Source organism: Lygodium microphyllum, chromosome 5 (assembly GCF_053477565.2).
Source record: "Lygodium microphyllum isolate KBCC chromosome 5, Lygodium_microphyllum_v1.1.10, whole genome shotgun sequence".
In the NCBI taxonomy this organism is placed as follows: Eukaryota; Viridiplantae; Streptophyta; class Polypodiopsida; order Schizaeales; family Lygodiaceae; genus Lygodium; species Lygodium microphyllum.
The window spans coordinates 3,173,612-3,187,171 of NC_141139.1; the positions used below are offsets into that span (position 1 = coordinate 3,173,612).

Genomic DNA, 13,560 nt, shown 5'->3' on the forward strand with positions numbered 1-13,560 from the left:
ATACATCATATCCTCACTACAATCTCTCAACAATTACTCTCAATAATCACTCTTAGGTCGTGGATACCCCTCCCAAGAGGTATGTCTGATATGAAGGGTCACCAGAGCCACTACAGTGTCTCTTCACGGCTCACTACTGTCACTTCACTCTAGTCTTCTCTTGAGTCTTCAGCAGCTACTTCTTCCACTTCCTTCAGCTCTTTTGCACTTGTATTCACCTCTTTCCAAGGCTAGAAAACTTTCCCAAAGTCACACATACATTCCACAGAACACTTACAGAAGCATACAGAACAGTCTACAGAACAGTACTAGAACAGCTACAGTACAGAACAGAACAGAGACAGAACAGTCTACAGAAGCTCTACAGAAGACCTACAGAAGGTTACAGAAGGTCATCAAAACCTCATAACTCATTCTCAAATCATTCCAAACTCTCACAAAACATTCAATAAACTTTCACAATATCTCATTCTTCATCAATCAATACTCCTTCCCTCCTTTCAGAAGACAATCAGAACAAAACAGACCAAAACAGAAGATACACAGAACCATTCAGAACCTATTAGAACATCACAGAACCACCAACAAACATCATGATCTTCCAAAACACAATCAATATCATCCAAAACACTCTTAAACCACTTCCAAATCAATCAATCATCCCATAAAATCAACCATTCAGCTCTCAAAAAATAACAAAAATCAGCCAAAAAAACAAGTCATTTCAACACTCAACATATCCCCACACTTAATAAGGAAGCGTCCTCGCGACCCAAGAAAAAGGGAATACAAGTTCATTGAAAAGCTCAACTTTGATCTTCAATATCTTTTCAAAAAGAATCCATCCACCACGACCCCAACTTATAACCTATTTCTGATATAAAAATACAAAGAAAGGAAAACTCTTTATACATTAACACCTCTTATCAAACTAAAAATCACAACAAATTTGTAAAGGATATAAGAGTTTGCTTCTTCGTCATCTGCATCGTCTTCAATTCTCCAACCACGACCCCATCTCTACAAATCTCCAAAACATAGCTCGTATACGAAATCCAATAGGAAACTACCACGTGTGTTTGACATACATGAACTCACAACACAAACACTAATACACAACACAACCATCTGAATGACTTCTTCAAAAAGAAAGTTGTTCATTAAAAAGCTTCCACCATACATCGGAAAGGTATCAATGAAGATGATCCCTCTTAAAAGATTGATGCTGTCGGAATCGATCCATAGATAAGGATTCATCTACAAAGTTTTTAGGAGGATTTTGAAAAAATTGGAGACAGCACATCCTTTCCAACAGGACCAAGTATTTGCTAGGCAAACAAAGGGCATGAAAATACAATATCTCCAGCTGTTGGGAATCAATGCTAACATTGACATTCATGCACAACTTTGGAATAGGCTTTGAATCAGTATGAGAGTGCCTATGCATATATGCCAGGTACCAAGCAAAGTGAGCAGTTAATCTCACTGAGGGATCTGTAGATTGTGAATATTGTTGGGCAAAATGAACATAGTTTTGATAAGCTTGACTGGAAGCTGTCCATTCTCCCGGAATTACTGGCCAATTAATCTGCGGTCCTGTAAGGCAATCATCCGAACTCCATCCCCTTCTTCTGGAAATTTGATTATCAAAACCGTCACAGTCACTAACCAACTGAGATGGTTGAGATATGGAAGTGTGAGGAGAGGGTAATGGAATAAGAGAAAGTGGATGTAGGGAAGGATAGGAAAAATCATAAAAGGAAGAAAAGGTTAAAGAAGGAGTGGCAGAAATTTGTAAGGAATCACTAAGGAACGGTGTTAACTGATAAATAGGAAATGTGGAGGGTACATTAATGAGGGGTGAAGGACAAGGTGGAGAAGGGGAAAATACCCTATCCTCAATAAAGGAACAGTAAGTGAAAATAGGAATTTGAGGGAAATTTGAAGGTTGGAAAAGAAGGGGTAAAATTACTGTGGAATTAGTTTGACAAAGGGAAAAATATATAGCATAGTGGTGAGCCAATTGTTGGTAATAGAGGAGGGTAGGAACAGAAGGTCCTAAGAGAGATCGTCTATGATAGGCATCAAAGAAGGTAGGATCAAATGGATTATATTTGGAAAGATAGGTTAAGAGATCCATCCTCAGTTGGTTAGTACTCTGGGCAAAGGTAGGAGCTGTGTTTTGTCTTTGATTGAGGACCACCGAATCAATCATGGGATGCCACGAATTATCCTGACAATCAGCTACTTTGGAGGAATAACTTTGAAACATATCAGCTATGCGCAACTCCAAATGACTGACATATAGAACAGCCTATAAGACCACATCCCCCACATACCATGCCATATCTACCTCATCTGGAATTAACAAATCTCCTCGGAGATACATGTATGACATCAACATGGTATCTGGCGTGACAGAATCTTCAAAGACCATTCTGACTACCTCTGTCAACAACTCAGCAGACCAAGCCCCACTCCAACCATCCTCTGGAAAATGTAAATCCATCGTGGAAAGCTTCATATAGAAGACCAACTTCTGTAAGTGGTAGTGGACAGAGAAAGAATGGTCTGGTAGGACATATTCCTGAAACTGCTCAAAGGTAGACCATAACAAGTCCATTCTGGACTGCAATCTTTCCACTTTATCTTGGAATAGAGGGCACAAAGTAGCCTGTCTCTGTAGGGCAGCCAAGTCCTGCTGTGAAAGAGAAGGAATTAATGGAACAGGAGGGCTTGGAGGAACAGAGCGGGACTTTGCAAGCTGATCTTGCAACTGCCGGATTTGGGAGGCTTGGTTGGCCACTGTGTCATTAGCAGTCTGTAAAGCTGAAAGCTTGTCATCTAAAAGAACTTGGAATTCTATCGCTTCGCTGGACATCCTCTCCTTCTCTGCTGAAAGGCTAGTAACCTGTGATTGAGCCTCTAGTAACTGGGTCTTCAATGAAGAAATCTCATCGCTTTGAGTGGCAACCAGTTGGGTTTGCTGTTCCATTTGCTTAAATAGATCTGCTAGGGTATCCTTAGCAGAAGCTAACTCAGATGTTGCCTTATGCAACTGGTCTTTGGACTGCATGAGCTCTTCATAGAAAGATGCGTACAGCTGTTGAACACAGGCTGTCACTGACAACTCAATGGAACTTTGAATATCCTTGCAGAGGAAAGGAATGGCATCTCCTGAAACGAGACTGTTCAGGGAAGGAACTGAGATCTCCAAGGATCCTTCTCGATGTGCTCGGAATAGGTTATTGCAAGTGAGATACCCAGGGAGGTCACTGCCAGAAGTAGCAGGGATAGATACTGAGGGAAGTACAGCAGGGGCTTTATTCACTACCCTCTTCAAGCGTTTGCGTTGTATGACCAGGGGAGGCGGAGAATCATCATCCTCAATGTCAATAGGTGTTGACTCTTCTGAAGGTGGAGGAGGAGGTACGGGATCTGATGGAGGAGGTGGAGGCACAGTCTTCTGTAAACCTGAATAGGTCAAGAAGGCAGACAAATATGATCCGTAGGTAACATTGGTAACATTACCCCTGGTGACTTTAACAAAATGCTGATCCATTTTAGTAAGGAGGTAAGTGCTCCAATCAATAGCAACTCCTTTTAGCACCATCCTGGAAGCTGTGAAAAGCTCTTTGGACAAATAGTGGGATGGCGTTTTGGCAGGCATGAACCTGTCTTGAAGGAACTGACACATTGTCTTCCATACGGGATCAGTAATCATAGAAAACGAAACTCCTGAAGAGTTTATCACTTTCTTAACATCAAGGACTTCCCTTGTCTGCTTCTGCAACAGCTTGAGAATCTCTTCATTAGAGAAGAGCTGACGAGTGGTCACAAAAGGTTCTCCTTTGAAGGAAAGAGACAGAGCCTTCCCTAAGCCGCGAGACGTCAAAGTCATAGACATTCCTTGGACTACGCCTGTCTTCTTGCTGTAAGAGGCCAGGAACTCATCACATAACAACGGATCATCTGGAAGTAATGGAAAAGGAGTGGCCACAAAAGCAGCAAGTCCCGCCTTCGTGAGGGGCTCAAAAGTAAGTAGGGAAGAGTAATCCCTACTAACTAGTGGGATGTACTGGATAGGGGGAGGAGCATGAGAAGGCGCCATTCAGATGGTTACACACACACCAAAAACACAGATAATCAAGGAGAATGCCTGCAAAGTAACAGACAAAAAACCAAGGATAAGAGAACAACCAATAAAACGTGACACGACCTACTAACCCCAAGCAAACCACATCCTAAAAAAATTTGACATGACCTCGAGACAAATGCGACCGAAAGCTTCATGCGATGCATCAGACAAACACCCTGAACCCCGTATCAGGCAATAAAAGAAAAAAACTGCATACCGTACCCGTAACCGTAACTAAGACATGAAACCAAAACAATACCACATCTGACACATATCAATACGACATCTGTGATAGAACCAAGACTGGACCATGGAAAATAACACTAATGACTGCGCATACCCATCCCACGAAACGCTTTAGTAAAAAGGGAATTAAGTGCAGTGAGGGGGAAATTAATTTAAGGAAGGGTTGATTTTAATCAATTATTAAAAATGGGTGAATTTTTATCAGGTGATAAACCTTAACAAGAAAACGGCGGTTCCTTATTAGTTATTCAATTACCAATTATTAGGTTAAGCGGTGCAGTTATTCGATTCCCGGACTTCGATTCTCGACTGGGTCTCTAAATGCAATTCATTATTTACAAATTAAAGTGATGTGGATCGCATTTTTGCCAGCGCGTGCTCATGTGACAGCTGGTTCATTTTAATTTAAAATTTAAAGTGCCTCTGTAGCGCACGTAGCGCGTACTAAGTGAACGGTTGGTTCATTTTAATTAAAAAATATGTGTTTTAGCGCGAATGCGCGTGAAAACTGTGGGTGAATTAAAGGGTTCATTTTAACAATTAATTTGTGATTAAGGGGGAAAATAATAAAAAATAAAGCACCGAAAAGAAATACCTGGAAGGGGTGTGTATGTAATGCAGAAATGCGCATGGAAGAGTCCAAAAGAAGGGAATCTAGGAAAAGAAAAGTAAAGACCACTGATGAAACAACAATGACAACACCTTAGCAGATGACAACACCTTAGCAAATTCGGCGGCGGCGAGTCGGTCCTGTGGCGGTGGGCGTCTTGTGCGACTTCGACGGCGGCGACGAGAGGCGGATGACGGGCAGCCAGGGCAGGGGATGGGGGAGGGAGAGAATGGGGAGGGAGAGGCGGGGGGAGAGGCGGGCGGAGGCTGGGGGGAGGTGCAGGAGCACGGCGGGAGGGCTGGCGGTAGACGGGGGGGTTGGGGGAAGGCGCTGGAGGGAAGGGGAGAAGCAGGCGGTGGGCGGGGGGAGGGCGGAGGCTGGGGGGAGGTGCAGGAGCATAGCGGGAGGGCTGGCGGCAGACGGGGGCGCTGGGGGAAGGCGCTGGAGGGAAGGGGAGAAGCAGGCGACGGGGGAGGGAGGAAGAAGACGACGGGGGAGGGAGGAGGCGCTGGCGGGGGGCAGGCGCTGCGGTGGGAGGAGGTCGCGGGAAGGAGAAGCGAGGGAGGGCGCAGGAGGGAAGAAGGGCGCGGGAGGAGGAGGCGAGGGAGGGCGCAGGAGGGAAGAAGGGGGTGGAGGGGAGAAGAGCAGGGCACGCAGGAGGAAGGAGGTGGAGGGGAAGAACAGGGCACGCAGGAGGAGAGAGAGAAAGAAAGGGAGAGAGAAAGAGAGGGAGTCAGACGGGCGGTTGGGGGGAAGGGGTGGGCAGTTAGGGGAAAGGGGTGGGGGCCCATGGGGGGGCCATGGGGTGGGCAGGTGGGGGGGAAGGGGTGGGGGGCAAAGGCGCGTACCCCCGTCCCGCGCTCGTGCATGGGGCGGGGTAAAAAAATTTTCCGTGACGGGATTGAAATGATGCGGGGAAGACGGTACGGATTACGCGGACACGACTGGGGCGCGTGGAGACTCGGAAAAGCGAAAAAGGGCGTGTTCACGCGCAAAACGGGCGCGAGAAAAAAACGTAAAAATAAAGAAAAATTAATAACTCCCAATCCGGACGTCAAAACGAAATAGCGTAAAAACAAAAAGTGGGCAGGAAAACAGGGGAAAACAAGGAAAATATGGGACGGGGGTTCCGGGAGGGGTAAAGGGCGGTCACGTGCAAAAAACACAAAAAACGAACCAACAACGCAATTTAAAAATTAATATCGAAAAATCCGTGCATCAGAATGAGGTGTAGAAAAAAGGAAAAGGGTGCAGAAAGATGTGCCCGACAATCCTATCACATCAAAACATAATTCCGACTGAGATAAGACGCGTTCACATGCAAAAAAAACCCAAAAAACAAACCCGAAAATGGGAGCAGAAATTAATATCGGACGAACCGTTCACCAGAATGACATGCAGTAAGAAGAAAAAATGTCCGCAGGAAGGGGTGGCACAGGGTTATCACGTTAAACCGTAGTTCCGGTGGAAGTAAGAGGGGTTCATATGTGAAAAACTCCAAAAATACTCCCGAAAAGTCATTTAAAATTTAATAAGTAAAAATCCAAAAGTCGAAAAAGGGTGGAGGAAAAAGGAAAAAGGTCAGGGAAGGCACAGGGGACACGGCTGTCAAATCAAATTGGAATTCCGATGCAGATAGGGCAGGTTCACATGGAAAAATGTCAAAAATACACACGAAAAAGTCTTAAAAAATCGAAAAATTAATAACGGACAAACCATGTATCGAAATGATGTGGAATAAAAAGGAAAAATGTCAGGGGAAAAGCGCTAGTCAGGGCTATGACATCAGATCACGGTTCCGAAGCAAGAAAAGCGCGTTCACATGGAAAACCGTCTAAATTGCGTAAAATGCTTCAAAAATTAATAACTCAAAAACCGTGCACCGGAACAGGGGTAGGTAAAAAGGAAAAATGATCAGCTCAAAGAGAGGAACAGGGCTATAAGGTTGGATGGGGACTTTGGTGAACGTAGGGTGCATTCACATGGCAGGACCTCAAAATCAGGGAATGAAGGAAAACTGCAAGAAAACAGCCCCAAGGGTGGGTGGAACATAACCGGAAGGGTGGGAAGGGATCCCATTAGGGTAAAAGCAAGGCATGGCATTCATGCATGAGCAAGATAAGGCATATGCAGAGGGGTATGCAACATAGACGCGCAGGGACGCGTCCCCACACTTAAGACCTCAACGGATAGGGTTAACCGAGCAACAGGGACCTAGCACCACACCACAGACCATCCACTAACGTCCCCACACTTAAAACATGACCGGCACGAAGAAACCAAAGTGTAGGGTTAGAAAAACTTGGCCCGTTTCGTCAAGAATCGAGGTTGAGTGTTGACGGCACGTCCAATGTTGTTGTCAGTGCTGGAGGGACCAAGGCATCTTCTCGGCACACGACCGTCATGGCAGGGACCACGCGGCAGCACCCAGGGAGGTAGCTGATGGAAGGAATCGCAGGAAATTCGTCGATGATGAAGGATACTACACTCAACTCACAATCACTCAATTGAAATGAAAGAACAGTCATTCGCCCCATGACTAATATCACTCGAGGAAGAATGATTAAAAACCCATATCTCATACCCGGTTGAGGAATCGACAAGGGGGAATGGTGCAGAAAGGAGTATGCCAGGGTGCACGGTTGATGGTGCATTAGTGCGTCCAACCCGTCTGGCATAAGTGCAAGGAGAAAGGCAAGGGAGCCTTACAGTGCAGTGCACAGAACAGGGTGATATGTCTTGTGATGACGGCAAAGACCCATCTCGTGGGTACACAGGGAAACGAGAACATACCTGACTCCAAGTGTCGTAACGTCCCTCAATCTCACCTCTCGGTAATTGATTGAAGAAACTCCAGTCACACTCAGCCCACCCTCTGTCTCACTCTCTGTGGATAGATACAGGAGGGCAGCCTTTTCCTGAAACCCATTGATGTAATCCTCATAGGCACTTGTGCAAAGATTGTATGCCTTGTGCGCATTTGATGGTGCAACAGTGCATCCCGCCCTGTACCGGCATACGGTGCGAGAAGGAAGGCAAGGGAGCCTTATGGTGCAGTGCACAGAAACAAATTGTGCTTTGTGCATTGAGAGGCCCATCCCGTGCGTGCAACACTTCATTCACACTTCTCACCTCTCATTCGATTTAAAAGGAAAAGACTGGTCTCTCACCCCACCCTCTGTCTCACTCTTTGTTGATAGATACAGAGGGCAACCATACTCACTTCCCCATCCGGTTAGGATGAAAGCTCACAGCACTTTGTTGTTTGTCGATGAAGATCGCGTCATCAGTTGTTGAAGAGGCGTACCCCGGGAGGTAGCCATCAAATCGAACGTTGTATTGGACAGGAACATAGCGTCTGCTAGAGGACAGGTAGTCGCTTTGCAGAGAGACCCAAGACACAGCGTACCAAGGGAGGTAGCGTCGAAATTGGATCCTAGGGATATCAATTAATGAATCCACTTTCTGGACTGCTGGGTGTTACCACCTTTTCCACAGCCAGCTTCTCGCCCAAGGGTGTTTATCACCTTTTCTTGGAACGAGGCCTGCTATGACAGGGAATTGCTTCCTTTTCTCTCATAACAGATTTGTTTGTTTGTTTTTTTTTTTCTTTCTTCGTTGGTTTTCTTTTTCTTTTTATTATTTTCCCCTATTCCCGAGGGTGTTTCCACCTTTTCTCGAAGAATAGGTCGGCATGACAGGGACCTTAGTCCTTTTCTCCCATGACCGATATGTTTTTTTTTTTTTTCAATATTGAGTAGGGGAATGGTAGAAAGACCATTTGTCAGAACCCACCTCGCCACTGTCGTTGGTGGAAAATAGAGGATAAGAAATCAAGGCTGGAAGGGGGTTTGGAGGGGACAGAGGGTTGCACCCTCTTCATCAGAAGTGATTGAAGAACGGCTATCAGAAGTAGCATCATAACAAGTACAGTGCCGCGCCAACGAGGGAAAGGATCAAGTGTCCGTAATTGTCAAGATCCCCAAGGAGGGAAGTACTTCTTCAAGCGATATCCGTTGATCAGAAAGGGATCATCAGAGGCATCAACGGTCTGCACTTGGACAGAACCATTAGGGTTGACTGCAAGTACTTTATAGGGGCCCATCCACCGCTGTTGGAGCTTGCCAGGAAACTTACCAAAGCGTGAATCATAGGCTAGGACCAAATCACCTTCTTTGAACTCTTTGTGCTTGATGAAACTGTCATGGTAAGCCTTACGTCGGGCTTGCGTGGCTTCCATGCACTATAGAGCCATCCGACAAATTTCGTCCAAACAGTCCAAATGCAGGAGACGGCGTTGCAGTGAATCATCATCCCCCAAACACTCTTTGATCGCCACTCTCAAAGAGGGTAGTTCCAATTCAACAGGAAAAACAGCTTCTGTACCATACACCAACTGGAAAGGTGTCTGTCCCGTTGCTGCTTTATGGGAGGTTCTGTACGCCCAGAGGGCCTCTATAAGTCGATCATCCCAATCACGACGATGTGCAGCAATTGTTCTTGTCAGAATCGAGCAGAGGATGCGATTGGTGACTTCGACTTGGCCGTTGGCTCTGGGGTCATAAGGAGTGGACTTGCGATGGCGGATCTTATACAACTCTGTCAACTCTTCCATGACTTTGTTAAGGAAATGAGTGCCTCTATCACTTACCAGCTCTAAGGGACTACCAAAATGGGTGATGATATTCTCGTACATGAACAGGGCCACGCTGTTACCATCGTCCCGCTTTAGGGCTTTAGCTTCACACCACTTTGTGACATAATCTGTACATACGAGGATGTATCGGTTCTATTTCCTTCTGGTAGGAGGATCAATTGGACCTACGAAGTCAATGCCCCACTTCTCAAACGGCTTCAATGGAAGGATAGGTTGCAATGGCATGGCACTTGTCTTCGTGGGTTTCCCCATTCTTTGACAAGCATCACATCTTTTACAGTAATCATAGGAATCTTTGTGGATGGTAGGCCACCAATATCCCGCTAGCAGAGCCTTCCTGGCTGTAGCTTCTCTTGCAAAGTGACCTCCACATGGCTCGTCGTGGCAAGCCTTCAGAACAATCCCAATCTCATCCCCTGCAACACATCTTCTGAGCATTTCATCTTTGCCTTTCTTGTACAATGCACTGCCTAGCAGGGTGTATGGGGCTGATTCTAGCATGAGCTTCTTCCTTTCCCGACTAGAAATACCAGGAGGGTACTGTTGGGTTGCCAGCAGATTGGCAATGTCTGCATACCAGGGAGTGACAGTTTCTACCAAGAATAGGGAAGCATCAGGGAGGTTTGGATCATCTCGTTCCTCGTCTGCAGTTTGTGGGATACGCGACAGATGATCAGCCAGAACATGGGAACGACCAGGCTTAGTAATCACCTCAAAGTCGAACTCCTGGAATAAAAGGAGCCATCTCATCAATCGTCCTTTCACATCTGCTTTGTTCATCAAGAAGGACAGGGCCTCATGATCCATATAAAATTTAAAGTGGGTGGATAGGAGGTAATGGCGAAACTTTTCCAAGGCAAACACCATTGCCAAGCACTCCAGCTCGGTCACTGTATAGTTCCGTTCCCTATCAGTGACTTTCCGGCTTGCATAATAGATCGGTTGATCCAACTTCGAGGAGCCCTTTTGGCAGAGGACAGCACCTAAACCTTCAATTGATGCATCAGTGTGTACATGGAACTCTTTCGTCCAATCAGGAGGTTGCAGAATGGGTGCCTCTATCAGACACTGCTTCAGAGTGTGAAAGGCTTTGTCACATTCTTCTGTCCAAGTAAACTCTGCATCTTTCCTCAGGAGCTTGTGCAAGGAGGTTGCCTTTGTCGCAAAATGGGCTATGAACCTTCTGTAGTAACCCACATGGCCTAGGAATCCCCTCAACTGTTTGAGGTTGGTGGGTGCTGTCAGAGCTGCAATCCTTTCGATCTTTGCAGGGTCTGTTGATATCCCTTGTGCAGAGACAATGTGGCCCAACAGAACTCCAGAAGAGACCCCAAAGATGCATTTGTCGGGGTTGAGGGAAATCCCATACTCCCGGCATCGATCAAAGCATTGCTCCAAATGTCCCCAATGTTCACTGATCAAAATATAGACACAAAAGTCATCCAAATATACCTCAATGAAGTCGTGCAGATGATTTTGAAATGCGGCCATCATGACTTGTTGGAAAGTAGCAGGGGCATTGCAGAGCCCAAATGGCATCACTCGGTAAGCGTAGGTCCCCCATTCTGTGGTGAAGGTTGTTTTGGATTGGTCTTCTTCTATGATCTGGACTTGGTTGTATCCACTGAATCCATCCAAAAGAGAATAAAGTTCATGTCCTGCCACTGTATCCAACAGTTGGTCTGTGAAAGGGATAGGAAAGTGATCATTCTTTGTCTTGGAATTAAGCTTTCGGAAATCCACACATATTCGCAATTTGCCATTCTTCTTGGGTACAACCACGATGGGTGAAACCCATTCACTATTTGCCACTGGATAGATGAACTCGGCTTCTAGAAGCTTCAGCAGCTCCGCTTTCACCAATGTGGAATAATTCGGGTTCATTCGCCTCTGTCGTTGCCGTACTGGCTTGGCATCAGGCTCCAAGTCAATATGATGTTGACATATTGTGGGATCAATCCCCTTTAGGTCTTTGTAAGACCATGCAAACACGTCCAAATTTTCTTTCAACAAGTTGTACAAGGTTAACAACTCCTCTTCTGGGAGACTGCTACCCACCTTCAAGTGGCGTTCAGTGCCATCTGCATCCACAAAGGTTAACTGCCTTTCACCTTCTACTTCCCGGATGAAGGTCCCGTGGACTGCTTCTGGGTAGAGATCCGACTCCTTCAAGGGAGTGGTGTCCTCTTCTGATGTCCCACTAGAACCCACTTCTTCTTTTGGTAGAGACTTAGGTTGCTCCTTAAGACGTTGGAATGGGATTAGAGCTGTTTCGGGTTTGGTTTCAAAATTAATTACCTCTTGGCTTGAAGAATCATCTTCTGATGATACATCCAGGAACGTCACATAACAGGGACCCTCTGATGCCTGTTGGGTTGGTGGGACTGGTGCTTGTTGGCACGGTGCATCATCATCATCTTTCTTTGGCAAGGATGGGTTAGGACGGCAGGAGCCACTGCTGAAAGATGACTTATTCTTCTTAACCCATTTCTTATAAAGATTTTGCATATGAGATGATCCATTTACTAGACCAAATGGTACCATTGCCATTTTGTCCCATAGCATGAGGTCATCGGCTTCTGGAACTTCTTCCTCAAATGTATCCTCTTCAGGTGGGATAGACTCTTCCATTTCACTTTCATAATCTTCTTCGTCCATATCATATCCATCCTCTTCTGTCTCTGTTTCTGCTTCTGCTTCTGCTTCTGCTTCTGTAGGAGCTCTGTAATAGAAGAACAGATTCTCTGGTTCCTCTCATGCCTCTGTCTCTGCTTCTGCTTCTGCTTCTGCTGTGGCCATGTAACAGGGAGAGCAGTACATCCATGCTTCTATCTCACTGTCAGAAGTGATTTCAGAAGGCATTCCTGATTCAGGCAGGAAGTATTCACCCATTGATAATGGCTTTGCATCTTTTGGAAGTCGGCTTACAGTATCCACTGTTAAGGAATGTGCCATTGTTTTCTTGGGAAGGATCTGTTTGACAGCATCTTCGTCTGCTGATGTTCCATCTATAGCCTCATTAGGGGAGTCAGAAGATAATTCCAAGGAGGTGGATCCATGTCCTTTTTGAGAACCATACAGTTTCAGCACCACTTTGTTGGGTCCTCTACCCAAGGTCAATGTTCCTTTGAACCAATCCGTCCTTGCTCGGGCTTCAAAAAGCCATGGTCTGCCCAGTAACAGAGGATAAGATGTACCATAAGAGTTTGGCTTCACCACCAAATAGGTCAGCCAATAATCTTTTCCAGCCACTGTAGTCTTCACATATGGGAGAATGCCCAAAGGCTTGATTCTACTCTGATCCGCCAATCTGATGAGCCATTGGGTGGGTTGCACACCTTGTAGGCCTAGATCCTTCATTGTCACGTCCGTCATAATGTTTACTGATGAACCTCCATCAATCAGTGCATTTGCAATGAAGCAGCCTTCTATCCATACGCCAGTCTCTGGAGTACCTGGATCTAGGAAAGCATTAGCCACATCCACTTCTTTTACAGGCTCTGGAGCCTTGTTGGGCTTTGTTGCTGTTGAGGGAGCAATCCTTAAACCACGTCTTTTTGTCAGTATACTTTTGAATCTTTTTCGGCAACTGGGGGACAATATCAATAATTGTCGGAATGTGAGGTTTGGTCTAAAGGTATCTAGATCTCTGACCAGATCGTATTCCTTAATAGGATCCACTGGCTTCTCTAACCGATTAGGGAATGGGTCAACACCCATTTTCATTTTCCCTCTTTCTTCCAACAGAGGAATTACAGGAGCTTCTTCTGCCACTTGTGGCACTTCCTCCTCTTCTGTATCCTGGACCTCTGGTCCTGTCTCTGTAACTGTCTCTGTAACTCTCTGTGGCACTGTAGTGCTCTGTACGGCACTGTTAGGCTCTGTTCTGTTCTGTTCTTCTAGTGGAAG

The 13,560-nt window shown here is 45.8% G+C and overlaps 1 non-coding gene across 1 annotated transcript; it reads right to left on the reverse strand.

Annotated features, from left to right (window-relative positions):
• Positions 1–789: 789 nt before the first annotated feature.
• Positions 790–857, reverse strand: LOC148035450 (small nucleolar RNA SNORD36). The gene has a single exon (XR_015691051.1). It is a non-coding gene; the product is annotated as a small nucleolar RNA SNORD36 (small nucleolar RNA).
• Positions 858–13,560: the final 12,703 nt, after the last annotated feature.